Consider the following 27,788-nt stretch of genomic DNA (forward strand, 5'->3'; position numbering starts at 1 on the left):
TCCCTTGCCTGGTCTTCATGGAGCCACGGTAGCACAACCACCACTCCGTCACTGCCACCAACACTAGTGTGATCACATCCTACAAATGGGACTTACTTACTTCCCAGTCCCTCAAAGTAACCTTCAAGGGCATCTCAATCAACAACAAAGAGGGAGAGGCTCTAAAACCAGCCAGGAAGCAAACCCCACCAGGGTGCTGGGTAGAGGTGCTGTGGGCACAGGACTCATCGCTAATCACCTGGATTTAATGGCTAGTCACTCAATAGCCCCAGGAGGACTGCAATGGTCAACATTGCCATGAAGCTACTATTCCTTTGTCTCATCTTTCTCACTTGTTTTAAATTTATTCTATTTTGCTCTGTTGTTTGCAACCTTACAAATGGCCCTAAATCCTTTTGCAACAAGGCAGGGTATAAATAAATAAAGTGAAGAAATAAAATGCAGGGCTGCATTGTCAGCACTGCCAGACTGGGCATGGAGTGTTTTGGCTCTGATCTAGGAGGGAAGAGGTGCTCTGTAGAAATGGGCAGGTGAGGGGGTGGGGGGAACTCCATGGTGGGTCAGTGTGTTATGGAGAGCGGAGGAGCCTGCCCTGTCTCTGCATCAAGGACTCACAGGGCCACATGCAAGTTACAACCATCTCGGCCTCAGTGTCCTTGTCTTTAAAATGAAGGATTTGATGGGATGATTTCAAAGGTCCTTTATGTCCAAGCACTGGGACTCTAAGTGGCACCCACACTTGGTTCTTGTTCCTCTTCTCCTCTGTTCTTTCCTGACACTGACTCTTCTCCAAGTGGAGTGGGCCAGTCAAGGCTCCTTCCAGAAAAGTTTCTCTGTGTGTGATGATAACCGTAAGTTGTACTGGTCACCTGAAGAGATAACTGGTCACTCCAAAGAGATTGAATGCCCCGTTAAAAGAAACTGAGGCATTACTCATTTGAGGGTGCTGGGAAGCCAGGCTTTCACTGAATAATTTAATGACCAATTTTCCCATTATAAAAATGAGATGAAAATATGGCTTTTCTCTCCATCCACTGATCAGGTTGTAGGTTCCCTCCTTTTAAGTAAGTTCTGTTATGGAAGGTAACACCACATCTGTCTGGACAGTATCTATGGCTGCTACACCAATAACTATTTTATTTTTTGTTGTTGAGGGAAGGTAATTAGGTTTGTATTCATTTATTTATCTTTAATGGAGGTACTGGGGATTGAACCCAGGACATTGTGCATGCTAAGCACACACTCTACCACCAAGCTATACCTTTCCCCCTACACCAATCATTATTAATAATCAAAAGAATATTATGAGGCATATGCTCAGGAAATGGAAAGCATTGCTAATGTTCTTGGATTTTTTTTTTTAATGGAAGTACTGGAGATTGAACACAGGACCCTGTGCATGCTAGGCATGCACTCTACCACTGAGCTATACCCTCCCCCTTGGACATTCTTTTTTTTTTTTTTTTTTTTTTGAGTTTCATGGCTTTATTAACAAAAATACAACGTGCACGAGCTGTCTATTCATTTTCTTCGCTGTGCAGCTTGGTGTTGGGACTGGTGACTCTGATGGCCAGCTGGGCTGCTCTTTCCACAATGGCTTTGCGGTTCTTGGAGGAGACATTGTGAGCAATCTCAGCACAGTAAGATTTGTTGCACATCAGCAGCACTTCGAGCTCCTTGACATTGTGGATCAGGAACTTGCAGAAGCCACTGGGCAGTGTGTGCTTTGTTTTCTTGTTGCTCCCATAGCCGATGCTGGGCATCAGGATCTGGCCCTGGGACCTCCTGCGCACCGTTGTCAATGCCTCTGGGTTTCTGCCAGTTCCACTTAATTTTGGCATATTGGTCTGACTGGTGCCGGATGAACTTCTTGGTCCTCTTTTTGACGAACTTGGGCTTCATGAAGGGTCTGAGGGCGGCCATGATGCCGACTAGGAGATGGCTGCCACCTCCGTAGGTAGCGCCGAGGAAGAGAGCTGGACATTCTTCCATTTAAGACTTCAGCCTTGTTTTGGTGTACCTAGTCTCATGAACCCATCGTCACCATCTTTACTTGTACACAGAATGGCTTAGAGTATCTGTCGCTTTTAGGAAACCCAGCTGAAAGTGTCGGGGAAGAGCGCCCTACAGCAGTGCTTCTCAAGCATTATGTGCTCATCGGCTTCCTAGGGGTCTGGTTAAAAGGCAGATTCTGATTCCGTAGGTCAGTGTATTAATCATGCCTTTTTATTTTTCTGTATTTCTGATGCTCTGACATCTTAGGGCCTTGCTGATCCCGGGCTGGCCAATTTCTAAAGCTAGGAAAGGATTCATCTGCAAGGGCAACTTTCATATGCAAACCAGCCAATCCAAAGCCCACCTTCACAATCAACTCCTTTATCCAGCCCTACACTCCAGGCCACTATTTCCCTGCCCCAGTCACCCCAGGGTCAGGAGCCAGATGACTAGAGGCAGCCCCTGCAAGCCTGAGTCTGCTTCAGTTATTCAACCCAGCCAGTCCTAAGTCTGCTTACTCTGCCTCACCCGTCCCTTTCTATCGAAACCTCAATAAAGGCTCTTGTTCAGGTTTTCCCCACTCCCTCTGCCTCCTGACTGACCCAGGTGTTTCCCCGTGTGGCCCTGTGTGACAGGGCATGCCACCTCTCTTGGGAACTGTGAATAATAAAGTATCTTTTCAATGGCAATTATCTCCTGATCGGTTGGCCTCACTGTATCTGAATCATAATAAAACCTGTACCTTCAAACTGCCAGGGGTGGGGCCTGGTGATGGTGATGCCAGAACACACTTAGTGCAGGACGGCTCTAAATGACTAACCTCCCACTATGGAACAGGGTGCTGCAGCTGGGCTCCGAGGGGAAGGACTGCCCTGTATACACATCTGATTGCACCAGAGCCCAACGTGCTGTGGGAATGAAATGGGTGAAGTGGCCGAGGCTGCTCCAGAGAGGGCCCTGAGGGCAAGGGCCTGTGCCTCTGTCTTCCTTTCCAAATGATGTGTGCTCATGGAGCCTTCCAGAGAGAAACGAAATAAAAAGCTTCAATAAAAAGGAAGCGAGGCTTCAGGCCCTTAAACCATAGCAGGCACAGTGGCAATAGGGTGACTCAAGGCCCAAACGGGGAAGGTTAGGACTCCAGCAGGCCACCTGGCACAGGGTACTTGCTGTGTGCTAGCTGAGCTGTCTGATGTGGGCCCTGGATGCCACGCGTGCATCCTCAGGACACCTGTCAGGAGGCCTCAGAGGACTTCTAAGGTAAACCTTGGGATTCAAGCACCTTACTGGTCCCCATAGCAAGAAGCTACCCAGGTGCCCATCAGCCCTGCTGCCTGGAGGTACATGAGGGCTCTGCAGAACCCTTGCCCTCCAGGAAGACTCCGGGTTTACAGAAATGGCTTAGACAGGCTCTCAAACCATCTGACTCTGAGGCCACAACACTTTCCTCCATCCCAGGACATCATGGCTCCAAATATTACAAATAAAAGCAAACCCTGATAAAGAACTATCAATTGTAAGCACTTCATGTGGTTCATCATCTAATTCTCACAACTCTAAGAAGTAGCTGTTATTTCAATCCTTATTTTCAAGACAAGTAAGCAAGTCCAGAGCAGTTAAGTAGCTCGCCCAAGCCACCCTCTCTAATTGGCAGGGTGAGAACTTAAATCCAAAGTCTGCGAACCAAGAGCCTTTGCCTGCTGCCAGCCTGGGGCAGCGTTATTCCAGGTGGGGGCCTTGCATCTGCAGCAGCAGCATGAACACCACCCGACAGCACACGGTCCCGCCCACCCCAGGCCCGCTGAATTGGAATCTGCGCTTTACAAGCTCTCCAGGCCGATCCGCTGCACGCTCGCGTCTGAGGAGCCCTGTATCAGAAGCAAACCGGATGGAAACTCATTGTCCAGGCCAGATCGATACATTAGCACTTGGTATGCCAGGAAGAAGAGGCCTGGGTTCAAAATCCAGCTCCAGCAGCAGTTACCAGCTTGGAAACTTTGGGCAAAGAACTTAATTTCTTTAATCCTCCTTTTTCCTCATCTGGAGAATGGGACTGTAGTATCTAGCTCCCAGAGCTCATGTGGGCATCAAGTGAGATAACTGCACAGAGTGTGATGCCCCAAATCTATACTCAGGAAATGCTCTGTACAGGGCAGTCCCAGTAATTTCTCAGAGCTTCCCAATTTTCTAAAACTCATGTCGTTTCATATCATGCTTTACAATAGTATGAATCCTGAACTCCTTTGGTGGCAAAACTGAGAGTAGCTTTCAAAAAGAATAAGGAAGTCTTGGATAACTGGAGTGGTGAGCTATCTGAACAATGCCTAAAGGCACTATCGTTAATACCTAGGTCTGCACTGTGCTCCCAATACTGTCAAAGGCTCCAACCCCAAGGGTGGGGGAAGTGCTCACTTGAGACTGGCAGAAATTAACATTTAAGCAATAGTTTTGTTCCCATCTCTGTTACCTGATGATACCTGGTAAAACCATTCCCGCTGGCATGTCTATCAAAAATCGTACCCAACCCCATTCCCCAGAGGTGAAGCAAGGATAGCAGTGAAGAAAAATCAGCTCCAAGCACAGATCAAATACTGCAATGATGATTCCAGTCCTTTCTGGGCCAAACCAACCCAGCCCTTATAGCCCTCTTGTCTCCGTTGGGGCTGGCGCATCCCAGACACTAGCAGGCTAAAGGCAAAGGCAAAGAAAAGGGACCCCCTACCTCCACCAAAAAAAAAAGAGGGAGAGAAGAAGGACGTGGGAGAGGAAGAAGGGAACAATAATGCCATCCCTAAGCCACTGTCAGGTCTGCTTTTCAATTGGAAGAATGGGCTACAAGCAGAATTTTAAGGATTTTTTAAAAGACAAAGAAAAAATGTAATCTTAGCCCCATTATATAAATTAAAATCCCACTGGGACATGTAAATAGTTACTCTTCATATCTGGAAGGAAAAATTTCAATGAAAGGTTCCAGGCTGAAAAATGAAAACCTGAGCAGACCTTATCTTTCCTCTATTTCCTTCAGGATTTGGGGATCTCCATGAAGGTAGTTAGATTACTTCACATGGGGGCCCAGCTATTTCCTGATCCTTTTAGACTCTGGTCCAGAAAAAAATCCTCAAACCCTTAAAAACTCCAAAATCAAAGTGGGCTCTCATATACCTCAACTCTGGCACTATTAGCAAGTTATCTGTTCTTTAAAATTAAAAAAAAACTAATTATATAAGCAATCACTGTGTAATGAAGAATTTAGAAAATTCAGATATGAATGGGGAAGAAAATAAAAATTACCCATAGTCACTACACTTTTTTGTTTAAGAATATGCATACATGCATATTTTAAAAAATGTGATACTATACTGAGCACTTCGCATTAAATGCTGTTTTTTCTCACTTTTTCCATCATAAATATGTCTTCATGTCATTAAATATTAAAAAAATTTTTTAAGATCTACTTAGTATTCTAACAGTCCCTACAGTTTGGTATTCATATTGGTTCCAATTTTTTGCTATTATAGATAATTCTGTCATGAACATCCTTTAAGTTCCTGTACACATTTCTGTATGTTTTCTTATATAAATTCCTAGAAGTAGAATTTGTGCTTGCAGGCTCTTGCTACATGTAATCAAATGCCCAGCAGAAAGGGAGACCCAATTCACACACCCACCAGCTCCACAGAAAGTCTGTTTCCCATCTTCCTCACCAACACTGGGTATTATTAATTTCTAAACATTTGCCATTTTGAAAAGTGAAAAATATTCTGCTTTAATTTTTGTTTTGACCAGTGAGACTGAACATTTTTCATGTTCATTGGCCACTTGAATTTCTCCTCTCTTGAACTACCTATTCCTTCCCATTCTTTACTGTATTTTCTTTTTTGTCCTTAATGTGCAAGAATTTTTCATAACAGTAAGAATATAAATATTTTAAAATCAGAAGTAGAAGATGATAATTCTTTCTTAATAAGACTTGAAACTGTGAAATGGTTAATATCATCAAGCATTAAAAAGTTTTTTTTTTTGACGGGGGAGAAGACATAGGGGGAAGTAAGGTTTAAATAAGATAAAAAAAATCTTTGTCACCAAAGCTGACCCCAGAATTCTCATTTTAAAACTCTTCCTCTTTTAAAACAACAGCAGCAACAACAAAGCGCCAGACATAAACATAATGACAGGTGACCTCTGGGGTTGAGTCCTGTGCCTATGCCAGGTTGCCCCCAGACCCTCCTGGTTAACCACATAAAGACATCTGAGGGGGAAAGAACATTCTCGTGGGCACCTACCCACATGAGTCCGGCCCCAGTGGCCACAGGAAAGGCAGGGCATTTTGCAGAGGTTCTTGTTTGGATCAGAGCCAGCCAGCTAGTGGCCTGAATTCTGAGTTCCTGTGTGCCACTTGTGAGCTGAGTGATCAGAAGGACACATGAAAATGGGCTCCACCTCCACCCTCATCAGGGTGGACAGGATTGAAGAAGGTTTAAGGAATCTATAGCACTGTTTGCTCAACTCGCTGTTCCAAAGAGGCAGGGCCTCACCCACATTTTGGTGTGGATGCCTGAGGGCTCCCCTGAGAGGCAGGGCACAGGCCTGTGAACTCTGGAATCTCCCAGGCAAGGAACCTCTCTTCACACACAGTTTGCATCTTGGCAGTTGACAGCAGGAGGAGAAAATGCGGCTGGCCGGCTTAGGAGTGGGGAGGGTGACAGGCAGACCACTACCTGGCCCGTGGGGCAAACCCATGTCACTGACAGCAGGGCAGGTATTCAGGTCAGATGCTTACCATTCACACGGGCTCATGAGTCTGCCGAGGCCTGCGTCCAGGCTCTGACTGTTCAAAAATAGAACAGGAAGTCCAGAACAAGACCAAAGCTGGAGGGAGGCGGCAGCACAGGAGCGCAGAATGGGGAGAAAGGCTTTATTCTGGGGGGAGGGTCCCTGGGTGAGAAAAGAAGCACCTGCTCCAGGCACAGAGAGACATCACAAACAGGGGATGAACAGAAGCTGGGGATCAAGCTGCCTGCAGTGTTTCCGTATTACCCCCAGATTCCAGATGGGCAAGAAAGGACGGAGACCAGTCCACAATGGTCACCAGACCCACAAGCATTGCCAGTACAACAAAGAGATTTTCTTTTTCTTTGGTAATTGGTAGCTGAAGGACAGATAAGTGAAGGGAAACTAAGGAAAGGGAAAAAGGAGTTTGGTATTTTGACCTGCTCAGCATTCATCCCCTCTCGTCTCTTCTTCCACAAACAGACCTTGATTTTCCTCTGGGGAACACATTTCTCCCACACTCAGTCCCTGAGGTGCCCATGGGGTAGACCCTGCCCCACCTCTGAGGGCTTGGGAGGCCCTCTCCGGGGAACATGGGTACTTTTAAAAATCATCATCCTAGACATTTGTGTAAGGCCTTATAGGTTAAAAAGCTTCCGTATACAAAACTGCTACCTGGGGCTTTGGGTAGTTCTGGTTTCCTAAATTCATGCATAACCTTGTCTCTTGGCTCACTAGGTAAGGATTCCAAAGTGCCTTAAGGCACTAACTGAACCCCAGAGAGGGGTGCTGGGAAATTCCTCTGTAAGCATCTTTGCCACAAGCATTTCTGCTGCCGAACTAATTGGCCGTAAGGCAATTTTGCTGTAAAAGATAAAATAATTGGTTGACAGTTTGGTTTCAACTAGCTGATAGTCTGGTTTCATTTCTCCACTGATGCAGGACTCTCATTTTTATATCACATAAATCTTAGCCCTTATAATGATCCATACAGTGACCAGCAGACGTGGCGGTCTTAAAATAGTGGATGATAACCATTACATACATCGATTTGAGAGAAAACGCGGTGATAAAACTTATGGGAAGTGTGAAATAAAAGCTAGATTGCATACTACTAGAAAATGATAACATATCGGTTTGCAAATCCTTCAGTGATTTGAAGGTACAGAGTTGTACCTTCCCATAGCACTTTGGACAGTCTATCAGTGGACATGTGACAATATACCAAGAACACACAACAGTGTAGAGGCCTTCACAACGTAACATAAAACTCAGCGACAAATTTGGAAGCGGGTGCCTCTTTCAATGAAGGAAAAAATTTTAATGAAAAAGACAAAATGTGATGCCAAATGAGGAGATGAATCAATAGCAAAAAAAAAAAAAAAGTATAAAATACTATGAGTGAAAGAATTAGAAGACCAGTGCTTAGGTACAACCCACAAAATAAAATCAGGGACTTGCATAGGATTGCTATGAATCTACACGCATTTAAAATGTATTCAAATATTTTGTACTTCACAACAAAGATTTTTAAATTTTGTTATTCATTTTTCATGTTTCACTATGTCCCTTTTTATTTTTTGTTAATATTGTTAGTACAGCCAATTAGTTATCCAGTGAAAGGTTTCCAGTGAAAATCCCTGAGGCAAAGATGCTGATGGCTAAAATACCAGACACACCAGAGAGGCACCCGAGGGCTTCTGCTTAAACTGGAGCAGGAGCAAGTGCAGGGGATACTGGTCAGGGGTCCCGGCCTTCTCAGAAAGAATTAAGTCTAGGAATGATTAGATTACCTTTTGGGCCAATCTGATATCTTTTTTTTTTTAATTATTCTTATCTTTTATTGACATGTAGTCAATATACAATGTTAGCTTCAGGTGTACCACAAAGCAATTCAGTTATACGTATACATACGTAGATTTTTTTTCACTTTCTTTTCCATTACAGCTTGTTACAAGAAATTGAATATAGTTCTCTGTGCTCTACAGTAGGTCTTTGCTGCTTACCCACTTCATATATAGTAATGTGTCTGATATCTATGTAAATTGGGGGTGTACCTGGAGCTTACGGCGGAGACGGAAACAGGATTTGGCGGCTCCACAGACAGAAGACAGACTGAAACCCACCACTTACAGAGAAAGCAATGGCGTAAGGAGTGTGCAGTGCTTCTGAAGTACATCTCTGCTTTCCAGCAGGCGGTGGTGAACAGAAAGAGCCACTGTGAAAGTTCTGGCCAAGAATTGTGTTCAAAGACTGGGCTGCTAGAGAGCCTAGGAAAGGAGCCTCTCTTTAGCAGTGCCCCAAACTCTGGAGTCTTCCAAATCCCAGGGTGACTGGATAATCCCTTATATGTCTTCTGGTCGGATAACTACCCAAAGCCAAGTTACATCTTAAGCCATAAGAAACTTAGGGGCGTGGATTGGAATCTGGAACCTGGAATCTACTTCTTTAAATAGTCTGAATACCACTTAGGAAGCCTGACATCTTGATTTTGGTGCAGACTTTGGACCACAGTTCCTTCTCCGGGCAGCCATTCTCAGTGCAGGTGGTTATTTCATTAATACCTGCAGAGTGTAGACTGGAACGTGCAGAGCCAGCACGGCTCTTTTCTGCTTTAGGAACCCTCGCACATTCTCTTTGCCTCAGAGGAGTGCCCCAGGGCGCTCTCCGCCTGTTTGGCAGAAAAGCAAACAGGCAGCCCTGCCTCCTTCCACATCAGCAAAGCCACTTATTTCACTGCCTCCCTATGGCCTTGTCACTCCCTTCAGACCTGGGGCTACAGGAACTTTTCCTTGGCTCCCTACACATGGCTTCTCTGCTCTTGTTCTGACTCTACCGAAATCCTAGCAAGGAGACCCTTCACCCACCCAAAAGTCTGGGCAGCAACGAACACAGCAAACCAAGCCCAGATGCTGTCTCCGGATGTTGGATGGCAGGGCCAGGACACAGCTTCAGACGGTAACAGCCCTCCCACCCCACCTCTCCCTTCGGCTGCTGGGCAGTCAGCTGGCACCGGGGAAAAGGGACATGTGTAGAGAGTCACAGGGCAATGAGGCATGGAGGCCAGCCTACATCTCTGACTGCTGATGCCCACCACAGCCTCCAGCTCCCATGAGGGCAGCAGGAGAAGGGAGGAACTGAAGGCCCGACTCACATAAACGTACTGCAAGAGGCAGGTGACCACAGGATGCTGCACTGAGCTGCTGGAACGACTTTGGAGTCATTCGGCAGAACCGGTGTTGAAGCAGCACATCATCAATAACTGTCCTCCAGAAGCCACCAAGCGGGTCTGTGGCGGGCCAGCTGGAGCGCAGCGATCCCCTCCCCTCCGTATCCTGCTCTCTCTCTCACATAATGCACCTCTCACAGCCACTCCCGAGGCCTCGCCATGTGGGGAAGAGGCCTGGTCCTAGGGCTGGGGGTGGGGGACAGTGGGGACGGGACACGTGCTGGCATGGATTGGGTGTCATTCCCCTGTGACCTCATCTTGAAAAAACTGTGAACACCCTAGACCAGAGGGGAGGGCCATCCCAGAGGGAAACTTGGAAGAATTCCCAGGGGCTGGCTTGGCAGCCTCAGCCCTCTGCTCTGCCCAGCCAGACACAGCCCACAGGTTCTGTCTTCCTGTTTGCCGGCTCCTCATCTTGAGACAACATGGCCCGCTGTGGCCTTCCTGTGGCTGCCCCTCTCAGAGCCAGCTCTGACTAGTGTACCTTTGGGAGGGAAACTCGGGTGAAACTCATTTTGGAGAAACGTTTTACATTGACGAGAACAGGATAGCCGAACTGATAATACAACAGAGTCTTTCTCCTAAATCCCTACCTTTAAGCTTGTGTTTTCTTGGAATGGGCTGGTGTGTGTGTGTGTGTGTGTGCGCGCGCGTGCGCGCTTCTGTGCCCGCATGGCTTCCCAGCTTTGTTTTCACTCTGCTGCGTGTCCCAAAGGCAACGGTCACAGGTAGTGGTGATTCTGGCTCATCACACAAGCTCCTCTCCATAGTGACTTCAAAATGCATTTTAATTCAGTCACAGACGCTAGCCCACCAGGCAACCCTCAGACATGAAGGAAGAGCTGAGAGAAAGAGAGAGTGAGAGCATGGGTGCAGGCAGGCAGATGCCTGCATGTGCATGTGGGTTTAGACTTGGGTCTATATTAAGAGAATACAGAATTGCTTCAAGTTTTCTGGCATTGTGGCCCCAGATCTCTATACTCTCGCTCTTTGGCTTCATCAAGTGGGGTAGGTCATTTTGTGTTGGGGGTCTCCTCGGAGCAGGGAGCTAAAAGGGCTCAGGGTTAGACAAACCTGGGATTGAATCCTGATTCTGCTACTTGCTACCTGTTGGTCTTTGGGCAAGTTCCTTTTCTCTCTGCGCCTTAGCTTCCTCATCTACAGACTGGGAATAATGAGAGTCCCTGTTGCACAGCATTGCTGTGATGACTAAATAAGTGAATATACGCAATGCACTTAGAAAATTTCCTGGCACATAGTATCTACTCAATAAATATTTGGTATTATTTGTATTATTATTCAACAAATAGCAGGTGGTATTATTACAAATAAAATGGGGTGGGAAGTTGGACTGAATCATACCCCAGGTCTTTTGCAGCACTCAAATCCCACAATTTTATGATATTTTTTAAAGGAAGACGCAATGGATCCTTTGAAGGAAAATACCAGCCAGGCAGAAAGAGGCCACAGAGAACCTAGGACTAGGCTGCCCACCCAACCTCTGGACCCTGAACGTGCATTTTGTGGCAAAGCCCATGTGTTTCAGGCTGGCACAAACCAGGATGGCCCACAGCCCTGCAGCCTCTTTCCCGTGAATGCTACAGAGCAAGGAGGTCAAAACTCTTTTTGTTTGGCCTGTTTGTGGATTCTAGCTCCACCCTCAAGAGGCAGCTCCATTATGCTGGGCTGCTGAGCTGGGCGGTAGGGTCAGAGCTAATAGGCTTCATGTGTCCACTCCACCCCTGAGCTACTCTATAGACTAGTTCATACTGGCTGCCAATGGAGTAGCTCAGAGGCCACGTGGACACAAAAAACTGTTAGAACTAATAAACAAATTTAATAAAGTTGCAGGATCAATACACAAAAATCTCTTGTGTTTCTATACACTAATAAAGAACTATCAGAAAGAGAAACTAAGAAAATGATTCCATTTACAATTGCATTGAAAAGAATAAAATACCTAGGGATAAATTTAATCAAGGAGGCAAAAGACCTATATATGGAAAACAAGACTTTAAGTGAAAGAAATTGAAAAAGACACAAATAAATGGAAAGATAGTCCATGTTTATGGATTGGAAGAATTTATACTGTTAAAATGTCCATACTACCCAAAGCAATTTACAGATTCAATGCAATCCCTATCAAAATTCAATAGCATTTCTTACAAAAATAAAACAAACAGTCCTAAAATTTGTATGAAACCATAAAACAACCCAAATAGCTAAAGTTATCTTGAGACAAAAGGACAAAGTGGGGAGGCATCACACGCCCTAATTTCAAACTATATTACAAAGCTAGGGTAATGAAAGCAGTGTGGTATTGACATAAAAACAGATACTATAGCTCAATGGAACAGAATAGAGAGCCTAGAAATAAACCCATGCATATATGGTCAATTAACTTATGACAAAGGGGCCAAGAATATACAACAGGGAAAGACTAGTCTCTTTAATAAATGGTGTTGGGAAAACTACATAGCAACATGCAAAGGAATGAAACTGGGCCACTATCTTTTACCATCCACAAAACTTAACTCAAAATGGATTAAAGATTTGAATGTCTGGATTCAGTCCCCAGTACCTCCTCTAAAAATAAATAAATTAGTAAACCTAATTACCTCCCCCTCCAAAAGAAAAGATTAAAAAAAAAGATTTGAATGTTATACCTGAAACCATGTAACTCCTGGAAGAAAACATAGGCAGTAAGCTCTTTGACATAGGTCTTGGTGATGATTTTTGAATCTAACACCAAAAGCAGCAAAAGCAAAAATAAACAAGTAGGACTGCATCAAACTAAAAAGCTTTGTACAAGCAAAGGAACCATCAACAGAATAAAAAGGTAATCTACTGAATGGGGAAAATACTTGCAAATCATAAATATGATAATGGGCCAATATCCAAAAAATATAAAAACTCATATAACTTAATAGCAAAAACCCCCCAAACAATCTGAAAAATGGACAGAGGATCTGAATAGGCATTTTTCCAAAGAAGACACACAGATGGCCAACAGGTATATGGAAAGATGCTCTACATCATTCATCACACGGCCAATGCAAATTCAAAACCACAGTGAGATATGACCTCATACCTGTTAGAATGGCTATTATTAAAAACACTAGAAATAAGTGTTGGCAAGGATGTGGCAAAAAGGGAACCCTCGTGTTGCTGGTGGGAATGTAAATTGGTGCAGCTACCATGGAAAATGGTATGGAGAGTCCTCAAAGAATTAAAAATAGAACTTCCACATGATCTAGCAATTCTACTTCTGGGTATTTATCTGAAGAAAACACAATCACTAACTTGAAAAGATATATGCACTCACATGTTCATTGCAGCATTACTTACAATAGCCAAACATGGAAACAACACTAAGTGACCATCAATGGATAAACGGATAAGGAAATTGTGGTATATGTGTGTGTGTGTGTGTGTATAATGTGTGTGTGTGTGTGTGTGTGTGTGTGTGTATAATGTGTATGTGTGTGTGTGTATTCCACACACAATAGAATATTATTCAGCATAAAAAAGAATGAAATCTTGCCATTTCCAACATGGATGGACCTTGAGGGCATTATGCTAAATGAAATAAGTCAGACAGAGACAAATGCCATATGACCTCTCATATATGAAATAAAATATAAATATAAATATAAATATTACACACACACCTCAAACTCACAGATATAGAGAACAGATTGGTGGTTGCCAGAGGCAGGGGGTAGGGTGTGAGATAAATGGGTGAATTGTTTTGTTTTTGTTTTTAATTTAAATACATTGAATTAAAAAGATTAAGGAAAAATTTGTCCCAGTGGCACTTGTCTTTGCTGCAAAGCTGGGAGGTACAGGAGAGGGGATACTTGCCAAAAAGGCTAGATTTTGGAATTGGAAGTCATTGCTCAGTGAGGGGCTGAATCTTCTTTGATGCAAACAGAATATTGGGATTTAAAGCCTCTGTTTTCTTTTTTTTTAATAGTTTTTTTTTAACTTTATTTATTTTTGGAGGAGGCAATTAGGTGTCTTTCTTTCTTCTTCTTCTCCTTTTTTTTTTGTTTTTGGTGGAGGTACTGGGGATTGAACTCTAGGCCTCTTGCATCCTAGGCATGAACTCTACCGCTGAGCTAGACCCTCCTCAACTAAAACCTCTGTTTTCAAGAGAACCAAAAGGCAGGGTGCCTGAGTTTCCTAGGGCTGCTGGAACGAAGCACTACAAACCTGGGTGTCTTAAAGCAACAGAAATGTATTCTTTCACACTTCAGTAGGCCAGAAGCCCAAAATCAAGTTGTTGGCAGGGCTGGTTCCCTCTGGAGGCTTCAAGGGAGAATCTGTTCCAGGTCTCTCTGTTCCTGGCGTCACCCAATCCTCGCCAGCCCTTGTCTTGTGGCCGCCCCATGCCAATCTCTGCCTCTGGGTTCAGGGGCCCTCTCCCCTATGTTCTCTCCTTTCTCTCGGGTTTACAGCCCATCCTAATCCAGGACAACCTCATCTTAACGGGACTGTATGTGCAGATGTGATTTCCAAATCAGGTCACATTCATAGGTGGGGGTTGGGTGGGCTGGGGTGGGTAGGATTTAAGCATATCTTTTTTAGGGGTTCAACCCACTACACAGGACAAACAAGACCCAGAATACAATTTTGAAAGCCCCTCTGCTCTGAGAAAAGCTAGAAAACAATTATAAGTGGAAGCAACCAGAACCTGTCCATCTCTGCAGTCCCCGCTCTGCAGCCAGTGGCAGCCAATCGTAGGGCTATTGGGAGAATAAACCCCCAATAATTAGTGTGCAATGAAAGCTGCCCCATAAACCTTAAAAAAAATCCGTTTGCATCCTTCCTCACCTTGTCCTCAGACATCACCAGCTCTGCCTGCCCACGGCTGACAGGTTGTGTGAGTACAGCCCTCCTTAGAGGAATCTGCTCTTTGAATGTGAAGCACATACCTGGTTCTGATTAATCAGAATGGGGACACGGTGAGCAACTGTAACTTAATTTAATTTTTCCATTTCTGATGAACCAGCAGCACAGCAAGTTATTAGTTTGCACACAACCATCCTAACTCCCAGTCACCTGGGAAATAGTTCCAGGGGCACAAAGCAGGCTGTGAGAGTGACACTGGAGACGGTGGACATGTGGTACCTGTAGGAGGATTGACGCCACTGTCCCCATTATTTTAGGGTGCTTAACACGCCCCCATCCTTCAGGTAGCACAAAAAGGGCCTCACATGCCACTCAGTATGACCAAACCAAGCTTGAGCCGAAGGTCAAGGCGATGGCTGGCAGAGCTGGCGTGAGCCAACTCAGGGCAGGGGCAGCAGCACGCCACCCTCACCTCTGTGTCCTCGGTGCCGGCTTCATGCCTGGCGTCCAACATGCACTCAACCAAATGGGAAATGAAGGTTCAGAGATGCAGTGGCCACTTCCACAGAGGCATCCTGGGCATTTCCAGCTTGTCTGGATAACTGGATGGCAAAACAGCATCCCCGTGCCCAGCTCTTAGCAGACGACCACCCGTGATCGCTGCATGAATGAACTCACGAGCTTCCTACTTATCAGAGGCATGTGAGACGCCAGGAAGAATCTCACCCTGCACCTGCCATCACGGTCCTTCTGTGCTTGTGGCATCCAGGCCCCTTTCAGGCAAATAAGGAGTTCCTACAGAGCCATACAACTGTGCAGCAGCTACTTAGAATCCGTGACTGAGAGCAGGTAGACCACTATACCACACTGCCCCTCTTCTCATAAAGTAACTGTTAACATTTTAGAAACACTTGGAGTCATCCCAGCATGAAGTCCTTTTAAATAACACACAATGAGTCTTACCCCCTAGTAAGGGGAGAAACATTAAGACAAATTAAAAACTAGCAATCGGATTGTCTTCTCTGTCCCACTCAGCCACACAATATAGAACACAATTATTTTTTCCAGCTTGAGTATACTGACGGGCAAATGTGGACACGCCATCCTAAGGAGGGAGAGCACTCTTTCCAGTCCTTGAGTGTGGACTTCCTTCCAAAGAGTATTGTGTAGGAAATGGGATGGGGCGTCACTTCACAGTGGAGATGCTTGACAAACTCTACCTCAGCCAGTGACCCAGGGCAACCTCAACAGTGGTAAACCCTGCTGACACTGTGAAGCTGGGAGGAAAGGCACCTCTGAGGTCTTCACCCCACAAAACCCATCACAAGTCTAATCATGAGGAAAAGTACTAGACAAATTTCTACCGAGGGGCTTCCTAACACTGCCTGACCAGTACACTCCTTCAAACTGTCAAGGGCAGGAAAAGTGAGGAAAGTCTGAGAAACTGGCACAGCCAAGAGGAGACTAAGGAGACTGAATGTAATGTGGGATTCTGGAACAGAAAGACATTAGGGAAAACTAAGAAAATCTGAATAAACTTTGGACTTTAGTTAACAATAATGGATCAGTATTGGTTCCAAGCATATATACCAAGTTATATATACCAAGCAAATATGAAATAATAAGGGAAACTGTGTGTGGGGTATGTGGGAACTCTGTATTATTGTCTCAATATTTCTTTAAGTCTAAAACTTCTAAAAAATAAAGTCTATTAAAAAAGTGTCCCTTTAATTTAGACATTATTTCCTATTCCTTCTTTAAAAAAAAAAAGCCAAAATCTAAGCACAGATTTCAAATTTACAAGGACAGATCATGGGATTTTTAACTCGTGAGAGATTTTAGGACTAGGAGGCCAACTACTTGAACTACAGATGAAATGAACTTGTAGTCTGATTGAGCGGCTGGGGGCAGCTGACCCCCAAGGCCACTGCAGCATCCAGTGATGGCCACTGAGGTCTTGGCAAGCTATGTGAGAGGTTGCCCTGGAGTGGGCATTTGTGGGCCAATACTGAGCAAAATGGAGCTTGTAATGGGTGGGGATAGGGTCATTGCAGCCTCGTGTGAAACTATTAGTTACCGGGTCTGCCGCCTGAGCATTCCATTACCTGCTGGTTTAGACATGGGCAATTGCTGGGGAGAACTAGAGCAGGGAAGTCCTGGGGAGATCCCATCACTCTTCTGCTCAAAGTCCTCTAACCTCCTGGAACTATCTCCCTTGTTTACCCCCCCGCCACCAGTCACACTGGGCTCCTAGCTTTTCCTCAAATCCGCCAAGCATGCTTCTACCTCAGTGCCCTGCTGTTTCCTCTGCCTGCAAAGCTCTTCCCCTGGAAAACCTCATGACTTGCTCCTGCCACTTCTTTTGGGTCTCTGCTCAAATGTCACTGTATAAGAGAGGTCTTCATGGCTAAAAGAGTAACTCCTTCATCATCATTCTCTTTTCCCTGGCTGACTTAATTTCTCTATCTCCGTACTAGCATGTTGTCTATTTAGCTGTGTATTATGTCATTCCTAAATAGAAGGTGATTTCCATGGGAGCAGAGACTTCACCTTTTATTGTTCACTGTTCTATCGCTAATACATAGAATAAAACATAGTACTTAGCAGGTACTCAATAATACCTGTTGAATGAATACAGGAATGAACGGGAGAGTTTTTGTATCACAGTATGGTGCGTAATATGCCTTGGTGAACAATAATAAATACACTCACACTGTATTTCTTAGTCCTGTCTATTCTTTAAAGCTTAGAAAGTTGCCTTATTCACAAACTCTTGTTTGTCTTGGTACAAAAGAATATGCATATATAAGTGGATTATTCATTCAACAAATATTAATTAAGTGGGTCCTATATGTCAAAGCACTATCGGGGACACCAAAGGTACAAGGTAAGACCCGCCTTCCAACTGGCCAGAGCTCCATCCATTCACCTGTCCATTCATCCATTCATTCATCCATCCATCCATCCACCCATCCAATCCTTTGAGAGCCTGCTTAGTGTCAGACACTGTATATTTAAGCAGTACTGGGCACCTCATTTTGTCTTTCTGGATTCTTAACCATCCCAATAGCAGAGAACTGTGCAACTTATTTGTAGCTCTGCCACTGACCAATTTATCGACCCTGAAAAATCATTTGACCCTGAAAAATTATAATTCTCTGAGTATTAGTTTCCTCATCTGGACACAAGGGTTTGAGACCCCAGGACAGCCTGCCTCACAGCACTGCCGGGAGCATCAAATGAGATGATGCTTTCTACACCGTGAAGTCCTAAACTCAGAGAGGGAATTCTTAGCCAGTAAAAATGCTAAAAACAAAACTAAAAGCCAAACAAACAAACAAAAGAAAAACTCAGACTGAACCCTCTCCTGAGACGACTGCTCAGTCGGAGCAGCTGCTGTGGCTGGAGGGGCCAATCTGCCATTACTCAGAGATTCTACAGTTAAACAAAAATCAGGATGGGCAGCCCAACTCCTGTTAAGGTAATCCTTTGCAGGTTAAGTAGACCATCAATAATCTTGGGTTAACATTTGATTCAAGCGTGTACCAGCTCTTCCCGCCCTCGTCCCCCTCCAGCTGGTGGGCTGTTGTCTATTGTGTGCTGTTCTGAAGCTTTAGCAGCCTTCAGTCTCCTTTTATATATTTTGTAAAAAACTTGGACTTGGCTGGTTCTGGAGTTTCTTATAAGCCAGAGCTTGTTAGTAAATGAAAGTGATTCCCGAATGTTGACATATAAACATCAGTGACCAGGCCAGGCCCTCTTCAAAGGGAAGAGATTGTAAGTCTTCCAAAATCTAATCAAAGTGAGTAAGTGGGGGGCGGGGGGAAGCAGGGGAAGGAGAGGAGAGAATACGAGACAGCAAGGCGGCGACGGAGCAAGCAGAGAGAGAATACATATGAGGACTGCCTTCCTAGAGCCATGACTGGGTTTCTCTATAAACTCTGGAATTTTCTGTTCTCTATATTTATGCTCTCTCTTCCTGATGGAGGACGTGACATTGTCAGCAGTAACTGAAAAGGTGGAAGCTTTCAGACAGAGCTGGCAAATTTATTCTATGGAAACAAAGACTCACCCTCCTCTGTGATCTCACCTATAAAGGCTAAAACGGCTTCATATTAAATACCTAGAAGAATTTCTTTTTTTCTCAGGCTCTTTCCTACTAGATCCCCATGTCCTGAGGTGCAGTAACGGCATCTGTAATAACAACGATGAGACCGGCTGGCTACCTTTCACAGAGCCCTTGCTCCAAGCCAGGCATGGATCTCAGCCTTGTAACAGGCAGTGCCAACTGCCAGCCACCTGGGAGGCTTATCTGCATCAAGATGCCTCTTTGGGGACTTTCCCCTGTTTATTTCAGGGTCTGGAACCTTCTGCCAGTTATGCGCCAATGGCAGTGCATCCCCGTCAACATGTTGTCTCTCCCTGTATTCTTTTCTTTTTTCTTATGCAAAAAAATTCAAACATACAGAAAGAGACTAGTACAACAAATGCACCTGAATCTACCACCCAGTTTCAACAATTAATATTCTGCCAATTCTGTTTCATCTAGTCCCACCTCCCACTGTTCCTTTCAGGGAAGGTGATAAAGCAAACACCAGACACTTCGCCATCTCACTCCCAGCCCTTGGCATTTTTCGCCTTTGCTTTCCCTTTGCTTAAAGATGCAGTGACTCTGAGAACCCAGTGAGACGTCCTGCTGTGGATGAAGGTGGCACGGAGCACAGGAATACAGTAAGCATCGCTCCTATATTAATTAACGAAACCGAAGCCAAAAACCTACTCATTTGTTCATTTTTTATATTGTCTCATGGTGAGAATGGTTCACGTTGCCTTATTGTTAATTGTCATGATTATTTAATGAAACAAGGGGCAGAAATGAGATTTGTATCTAAGACTTTGGCTGAGACAGATGATAAATAACTAACACAGCTGTCTTGGGTTCCGAGGAGCACGGGTGGTCAGAAGGGACCCAAGAGTCCCTGGTCAGGGAACCCAACCACTGGAGGAATGGGACCCAGGACATCCCTGCCTCTTCTGTGGTGCTTGCAGGACGGCTGCACGAGGCTTCAGCTGGTGGTGACACTGCTGTCCATTGGTGCCGAATCCAGGAACTGGGGAGTGGATGAGGACGAGAGCTAAGGTAAACACATGGACTGACTACGTGCACACACTGCTCATTATCTATTCACAAAACTGCTTACCACGTGGGCACAGTTTCCTTGAAGCACAATCATAAACAGGTCTGTCATCAAAATCCCACTGGATTCCAGGGATGAAAACTCTGTGCTTTCCTGGCCTTCCGTGCAGCAGGCACGAACTCACCAATACGAGCCGTCTTGTTCCTGGCTAAGTCTTTGGTTTCCAAGGACAGGGCACTTGTAGCTTTGTGGAACCCCTTTGTCTCTGATGGGAGGTGTGGTGTGTCTGTGGCCAACAGCTGCCTCTTCCAGTCCTGGGCACCTCGCAGGATTGGCAGACAGTCTCTCCTCGAACTGCAGCCGTGCTGGGATGGTCTGGAACCATAAACTGGGCTTGTGGACTAAGGTGATCTCCAGGTACCTTAGAGCGGTGGTCCTGGGGAGCTTGACGGCACATCTACAGCCGGACCCTTCCCCAGACTAACGAAATCAGGCTCTCTGGGAGTGGGACCTGGGGCGGCTCAGGTGATTCTTCCTCCGGGTGGAGACCTACTGCTTACAGCATGAGCACGTTCTGCACACCCTGTCTTGCTTTCTTCTCCATCTTTATTTGCTAGGGTCTTTTTTCTCAAAGCTTCTGAGACAGAAGAGACATGCGCTTTTTAGGTTTGAATATTCAGGTCATGCTGGCTTCATAAAACGAATTGAGGGAAATTTTCATCTTACTCTATGGACTGAAATAGTTTGAATAAAAAGGGCCATACCTGGTTTTTGAAGACTAGATAGTATCCAGACCATAAAGGCTTTTAAAAAGGGTATCTCTTTAATAAACTTTATCTAAAGTGTTGCATGGTTATTGCTCTATTCAGGTGTGGGTGCTGTGGATCATTTATATTTTGCGAGGAGATTCTCCACTTCCTCTCGATATTCAAATTTATTGCCATATTCACATACAATGCTTTTATAATTCTTTTACTCCTTCTCCAGTTGGTAATTACATTTTCTTTCTCATTCTAATGTGGCCGACCATGAGCTTTTCAGATTTCCTCCATTGTAATAATAATAGCTAATGCCTGTTGATCACTGACCCCGTGCTAGACACATGGTTCTAACTGCTATACTTGTACTAATTCATTTAACCCTCCTGACAACTCAATGAAATACATACTCTTACTATCCTTATGTTACAGATGAATTCCTCACCTTTGGGTGCACAGAGAAGTTAAGCAACTTGCCACTAGGTCGCACAGCAGCATGCGGCTCTCTCTGCCGCTGACTGACGTGCAGTGTGTGAGTTTAGACACAGTCTACCATTTGAGTATAGCATTCTTGAGTTAAGAGTGAAGGGGGAGGGGGAAGAAATCGTGTTGGAGCTGCAGGTTCCTGCTCAAAGCTCTTAACTAGGGCACAAGGTGCTTTAAGAGTTCTGCGGCTGGGAGGTGACAGGCGTCCACTGGCAAAGAGTAGCTCAGAGGCTCTGGGCTGTGAGCTCCAATGATTAGATGGATTCTGTGCTATGTGACCCTTTTGGTGACCTGGCCCAAGGTCACTTCCTTGCCCTGAATGTTCACTCAATGAGAGAAGCTTGTATCAACACCACCAGGTGGACAAGAGGAGGTACGAAGAAAACAACTGCAATTGCCTGAAAGAGGGAAGTGGTTGTTACGTTCTGCTCAGAGCAACAGCACATGGTGCAACTCTTACATGAAAAGATACATTTGAAAGAGCTTCCAGGACTGTCTCTCTGTTGCTTCCAGAAGAAAATCTGAACTCCTCAGTGTGACCGTGGAGGATTTCCACCACCTGGCATCAGCAGACACTCTAAGCCCATCAGCTACCGTTTCCTGCAGGCACCCGGGCAGCAGCAGCGGCAGTCTCAGCCAAACCAAACTCCTGGCTCTTGGCGTCCTTGCATGTGTGCCTCAGTGCCTTTGCCCATGCTGTTCCCACCACTAGGGATGGTCTTTCTCTGTCTCTGGAGGGTCCAAATGGGATGAATACTTCCTCAAGCTCTAGCATGTCAGGATACTGTTTTCAGTTCTCTCCTCCTATAACTAAATAATGTCAGCACTTGCATACGGCTTACCACGCGTGCCAGCACTTTATATTTGTTCATTCATTTAACCTTTAAGACAACCCTACTGGTTGTGTATTATTCTTGTTCCTATTTTATAACTGGGGGAACTGAGGCTCAGTAATGTGCCCAAGTCCACATAGCAAGTAGCAGAGCTGGGATTTGAACTCAGGCCATCTGGCTTCATGCTCTTAACCCCTCTGCACACTACCCATGCCTCTCAGCAGGCAGGAGGTACAGTGACCTTCGCACTTGGCTTATCTCCCCTACGGACAGCAGGCTCCCCAGGAAAGGCTGTAGGTGTGGGCCTGTTGTCTCTTTGGATGTGCCCTATATGCTGATGGATGGGGCTGGTCATGGCATCATCACCTTTATCAGAAAGCTTGCAGAGAAGAGCGCAGGCCTAGGTGGATGGGTTGGGGAGGGCAAGGGGGAAGAATTTGGAACCAAGGTCCCTGCTGTAGAGATGCTTAAAGGGGTGGGTAGAGAGGCTGACTTTTGATAAAGGCACAGTGGAAAATCACTGTTGAGGCAAGCAAGTGAGATGCTGGCAGAGGTGTGGAAGCCTGCAGGTTCCTGGGGACCTGGGATCAAATCTTAAGGCTCTATTTTCTGTTACACAAAGTGTGGTCCTCAGGCCAGCAACAGGGGAGTCTGTTTTGAAATGCAGAATCTCAAAGCCCCACTCAGGCCTTGAAAGCAGAGTCTGCACTGCAGCAAGACCCTCAGGGGAGTCATATGCATATTAATGTTTGAGAGGTACTCCCAGAAGGCCAGACACTCAGGCCCATCCCCAGAGATTGTAGCTTAATTGGTCTGCGGTGGGGGCAGGGCATCCGCATTTTTGAAAAAAACTTTTCAGGTAATTTTATTGCATATGTTCCAGGTCTGGACCACTGCTTAGGCCTTCCCTAGAGACCTGTGGGATGGAAAGATGGAGGAGGGCAAGGGCGTGGAGAATCCCAGCTCTGCCACTAATGAGCTGTGTGACCTTGGGCATGCCACTCAGTGTCAAATGAAGAAAGAAGATTAGATCTGTGGTTCATGAACCTGAGGATCAGAAAATACACATTCCTGGATCACGGGAATTTATTTTTATTTTTATTTTTTTTAATGAGGGGAGGTAATTTTAGGTTTATTTATTTATTTATTTAAACAGAAGTACTGGGAATTGAACCCAGGACCTTATGCATGCTAGGCATGCACTTTACCACTAAGCTATACCCTTCCCCCAAGGGAATTTTAATTTGTAGGGCTGGTCCTGGAGATTTGGCATTTTAACAAATTCCCAAAGGGATCCTCACGTAGCCGCAGGACACCAGTTCTGGGGATCAGCGGCCCAGACGACCTCTAGGTCTCTTGCTCTAACATTCTATGCCCTTGAAGGAGGAGCATTTCACTCCAGGTTCTGAAAGCAGTGATAAGTACATGTGAGTACAGGGCACTTTTTTTGTCTGCATTGTAACATTAAGAAATATAAGTGCTTTTCATGGAGACCCCATATAGACATTTGAAATATATATATATATATATCTGAAACAGAAATTTCATAGAACATTGCTTTCCTTACTATATGACCTACTCTATTTTCTCTCTTCTCTATTTTATTTTTAAATGCATCGCTCTATTGATTTCACGATCCACTAGTGGGTTCAGACCATAATTTGAAAAACATGGTGCAGACAGTCCGTGAGTGAAGGATGATGACTTTTTCAGGGCCGGAAAGCCAGAACCTGTAAGCATCCCCTGGTAGAGGGCATCCAGCTCCATGACGACCAGTCTGGCCCATGAAGGACCCCAGGGGCAGCTGATCACGAAGTGTGAAACTACAAGAAAGGGGCACTGGTTGGGGAAGTTGGAAGTGAGGAAAGGGATTATTGGGAGGCCCAGGATTCCAGGCCAAGAGTTTAGCAATGATCACAGAGACAGGGTGCATCACTCTAGCTTCTAGACCAAGAAGGAACGCAGGACGATTAGAGCAGTGGCTCTCAATGCTGGAAATATATCAGAACTACCTGGGGACCTCTTGCAAATTAGGGGTACTCAGGCCCTACTCCCAGAGACGTCAGACCACTAATCCAAAGTTCTCCCAAGTGAGGAGGCTCTGTGGCTGAGCTGGGAAACCACTGATTTATGAATTAGTTAAAGAGGCAGGGTCACTTACAAAAATGTGGGTCCTTTAATTTCTTAATTAAAGGCTTCTTTTAATTAAGAGGTTTCCTATCTGTGAAATGGGGATACCAACAATTGCTTTAGCGGCTTGCTGTGAGGATTAAACAAAATAAAGAGCTTCACTGTGAATCCAACTTCCTCAGTGGACTAATGAGAACACTAAGCCCCAGGGAGGGGGATGGGAGTGGGATAGCTCAGTGGGTAGAGCTTGTGCTTAGCATGCATGAGGGCCTGGGCTCAATCCCCAGTACCTCCACCACCACAAAAAAAAAACAAAAAAAAAAAAAACCCCAGAGAGGCAGGTCCAAGTTCACACAGCTGGGCAGTAGCAGAGGGGAGAAGACACTCAGCTCCAAATGCTAATTCTACTAATTCTACCGCACTGTGGGGCCGCCTCTGGGTACAGGAAAAGAGCCCAGAGAAAACTCAAATGACCCTGAATGGCCCCTTTCTCCCCTGTATTGAACTTTAGCCAGAGCACTGGGCCAGCGGATAGTCCCTCACACAAAATGAAGCCTCAGTTTTCTTTGCCGAGAACCAGGTCACACCCCTCCCTGCAACATGGTGTGGGTTTGGCTTTCAACGTTTTGATGGTGTTTGACTTTGACCCGTTTAGCTCGATGTTGTTTTCAGATCACAGTCATCAGGAATGCAATAGATGCCTCATGGTGAAAATGGTGTTGGAGGATGATTTTTCACCCCATGTGGAAGATAAGCGGGAACGGGGGTGAGGGGGAATGGATGTCAGCTGGAGGGCAGTTTCCACAATCCAGCCACAAGGGCCTGAGGGATTGTGAATGTCAGGGGTTGAACTGTGTCCTCCTAAAAGATGTTGAAGTCCTAACCCCCAGTGCTTGTGAATGTGACCTTATTTGGAATCAATCAGGCTCTTTGCAGATGATCAAATTAAGACGAGGTCATTAGGGTTGGACCTAATCTAAGATAACTGTGTCCTTACAGAAAGGAAACGTGGACACACAGAGAGATACATACAAGGAGAACACTGTGAACATGAAGGGAGAGATTGGGGTGAGGCACCTACATGCCAAGGAAGGTCAAAGACGGCCAGCAAACCACCAAAAGCCGGGAAGAGACCTGGAACAGATTCTCTCTCACGGCCCTCTGAAAGAACCAACCCTGCTGACACCTGATCTCAGACATCCAGCTTAAAGAATTGTGAGACAATAAATTTCTTTCGTGGTACTTTGTTACAGCGGCTCTAAGAAACTAATACAGTATGAGTGTTAATATCTCTGTTCAAAGAACACATTGCCATGGGTGGAGGCAGAGACCCATATGTGTCCACTGGAGAACTAGGACTTCAGAAGAGTAAGCATGCTCTGTCCCACGTGTGACTTCACCTGCAGTCCAGATGTCTGGCTTTATCTGCAGCAGGGACCTATCTCTGAAATACAGCTTGTGTTCAAAGTTCAAGATTACCAGTCTCTTCACTGATGTTCTCAAATGTGCCTGGGTATAAACAAAATCCAGTTTTCTCACTGACCTTCTCATCAGTACAGGAGGTAGTAACTCTTACATAGTGCTTAAGATATGCCAGGCACTTTTCTAAGTGTCTTATGTATATGAATTCAGGTAATTTCCACAATAACCCTATCTTGCAGATACTATGATGATGACCACTTTCCAAATGAAGAAACCAGGCGAGGCGCAGAGAGGTAAAGTAACGTCCTCAAGGCTGCACAACTAGAAATGCTGGGGCTGGAAGGTGGACCTGGGCAATCTAGTCCCAGAGTCCATGCCCTTAATTAAACACTACAAAAAATGGTTACCACTTGCTGAGGGCTCACCATGGGGCAGGTGCTATTCTAAATACTTACATTCTTGACCCATTTCTCATTCATAACCATTCATCTAAGCTCTCAGGCTGTTTATTTTTTTCCAGTCATACTTCAGGAAAGTGATGTTAATTCTGAATGAAGAAAGATACCCCACTCCCCATACGCATACATACAGTCTGGCCCCTCCGACAGAACAGGTCACTGGCGGGTGATCCTACAGCTACCCCTAGTGGATGTCTTCCAGCCTCCAGCTGCCTGCCCCTCCCCTTCTCAACACACCTGTGCCCAGCCCAGCATCCAGCCCTGATCCTCCAGCTAGAATTATGAAGTGAATGCTTCCTTGGAGAGAGCCAGTCTCCTAAGGCCAAGCTCATTGCTTTCCAAACTGGGATCTGTTGGAGTTTTTTCTTTCCTGTTCAGAGATGAATGGGACTGGGCCTCCCAACCATTGTATTTGATTTATATTTTGGTACAAGATACAACTCTTGCTTTTAGTAAGGGAGTCAGAGAGGGGAAAGGAGGATCACGAAAGCAACGTGGAGGAGGAGTCGGACAGGAAATACAGGAGGGAGACGAGGAAAAATCAAGGACGAATGCATATCTGTGCCAGGAACTAGGGCCAGGAGCTCAGCACACTGAGCCCACTGCCAGAAACTCGGAGAAGTCAGGTAGTCGGCTGCAGAGCTGGACTTGAACCCAGTACTCCAACAGCTGCCTTGAGAGTGGGTGGAGCAGCCTTGCTCAGCCCTCTCCCCAGTTGACTTATTCTTCTGACAGGAAGGAAATCTCTTCAGGAATTCTCGCCTGGGTAAGGTGATGACGACCAACACACATCTGTCAAATCCACAAGGCGGTCCCTCCAGGGTTCCACGTGCCCCTCAGGGTGACACTGAGAAGGCAGTGATGGCTTCAGAGAGGTTTCTTCACTTTGGAGGTCGATGGCTGTGCCAGGCCACACAGCTGCAGCACAGTAGCCAGGTGGTGACCACATGCATGCACCCGGGCCTTCTGCCTCTGGCCTGCTGGTCTACTGCCATAAAAACTCACAATGCCAGAGGTGGCAAGACTTCCTTTCAGAATTAGCCAGCAAAACACTTTGGTGGTTATTGGTTCCCTCCAACTCTGTTTGATAACTGAGATCTGAGGAAACAGATCTCTCTGCCTCAGTAACAACAAAATTGGTCTTCGCATCTGTGCAAATTATGCCCTCGATCACAGTGATCCTGAGTCAAGTACCAATCATTGACGTGAGTTGAAAACGGAGATAGAGTCTTTATTTAAGCCTTGTTTTGAGAAAAGCCAAGCAAGGGATGATGGAGAAAACGATCTAACAGGTCTGAAATAGCACAGTCGAGTGGAAAGTGTGTGAGCTCGGAGGCCCAGGCCCGGAGTAATCCCCTCTCTGCCCCTTAATGTGCATGTTCCCTGGGCCTCAGTTCTCCCATTCAAGAGGAACAGTGTCGCCCCTTGAGTCACTGCCCACGTAAGACTTTCACAGAAGCACGGATTTATCAGATATGTTCAGAATAGTAGGGAAGAATAAGTCTACTGGGGATAGGGTCCCCTTTCTCGCCAAAATGTTAGCTCAGAATGTATTTCACATATGCTGTGTAAGCACTAAGTGAATCTTCTCTTTTACTTCACATTCAAGTTTCTGAGCGGTCGGGTCTCCACCCAGATGGCTGTCCTGATCTCTGTTCATCCTTGTCCCAACTTCCCAGACTCAGATCTTACGCCCTTTAAAGAGCCTTCCACCCCTA

At 45.5% G+C, this 27,788-nt stretch overlaps 1 protein-coding gene and 1 pseudogene across 6 annotated transcripts in view; both read right to left on the reverse strand.

Annotated features, from left to right (window-relative positions):
- ATXN7L1 (ataxin 7 like 1) overlaps window positions 1-27,788 on the reverse strand; it is a 218,317-nt gene that overhangs the window by 77,084 nt on the left and 113,445 nt on the right. The gene's annotated exons all lie outside the window — the stretch shown is intronic.
- LOC102516526 lies at window positions 1,518-25,966 on the reverse strand (annotated as a pseudogene).

Source organism: Camelus ferus, chromosome 7 (genome assembly GCF_009834535.1).
Source record: "Camelus ferus isolate YT-003-E chromosome 7, BCGSAC_Cfer_1.0, whole genome shotgun sequence".
NCBI classification, from domain to species: domain Eukaryota; kingdom Metazoa; phylum Chordata; class Mammalia; order Artiodactyla; family Camelidae; genus Camelus; species Camelus ferus.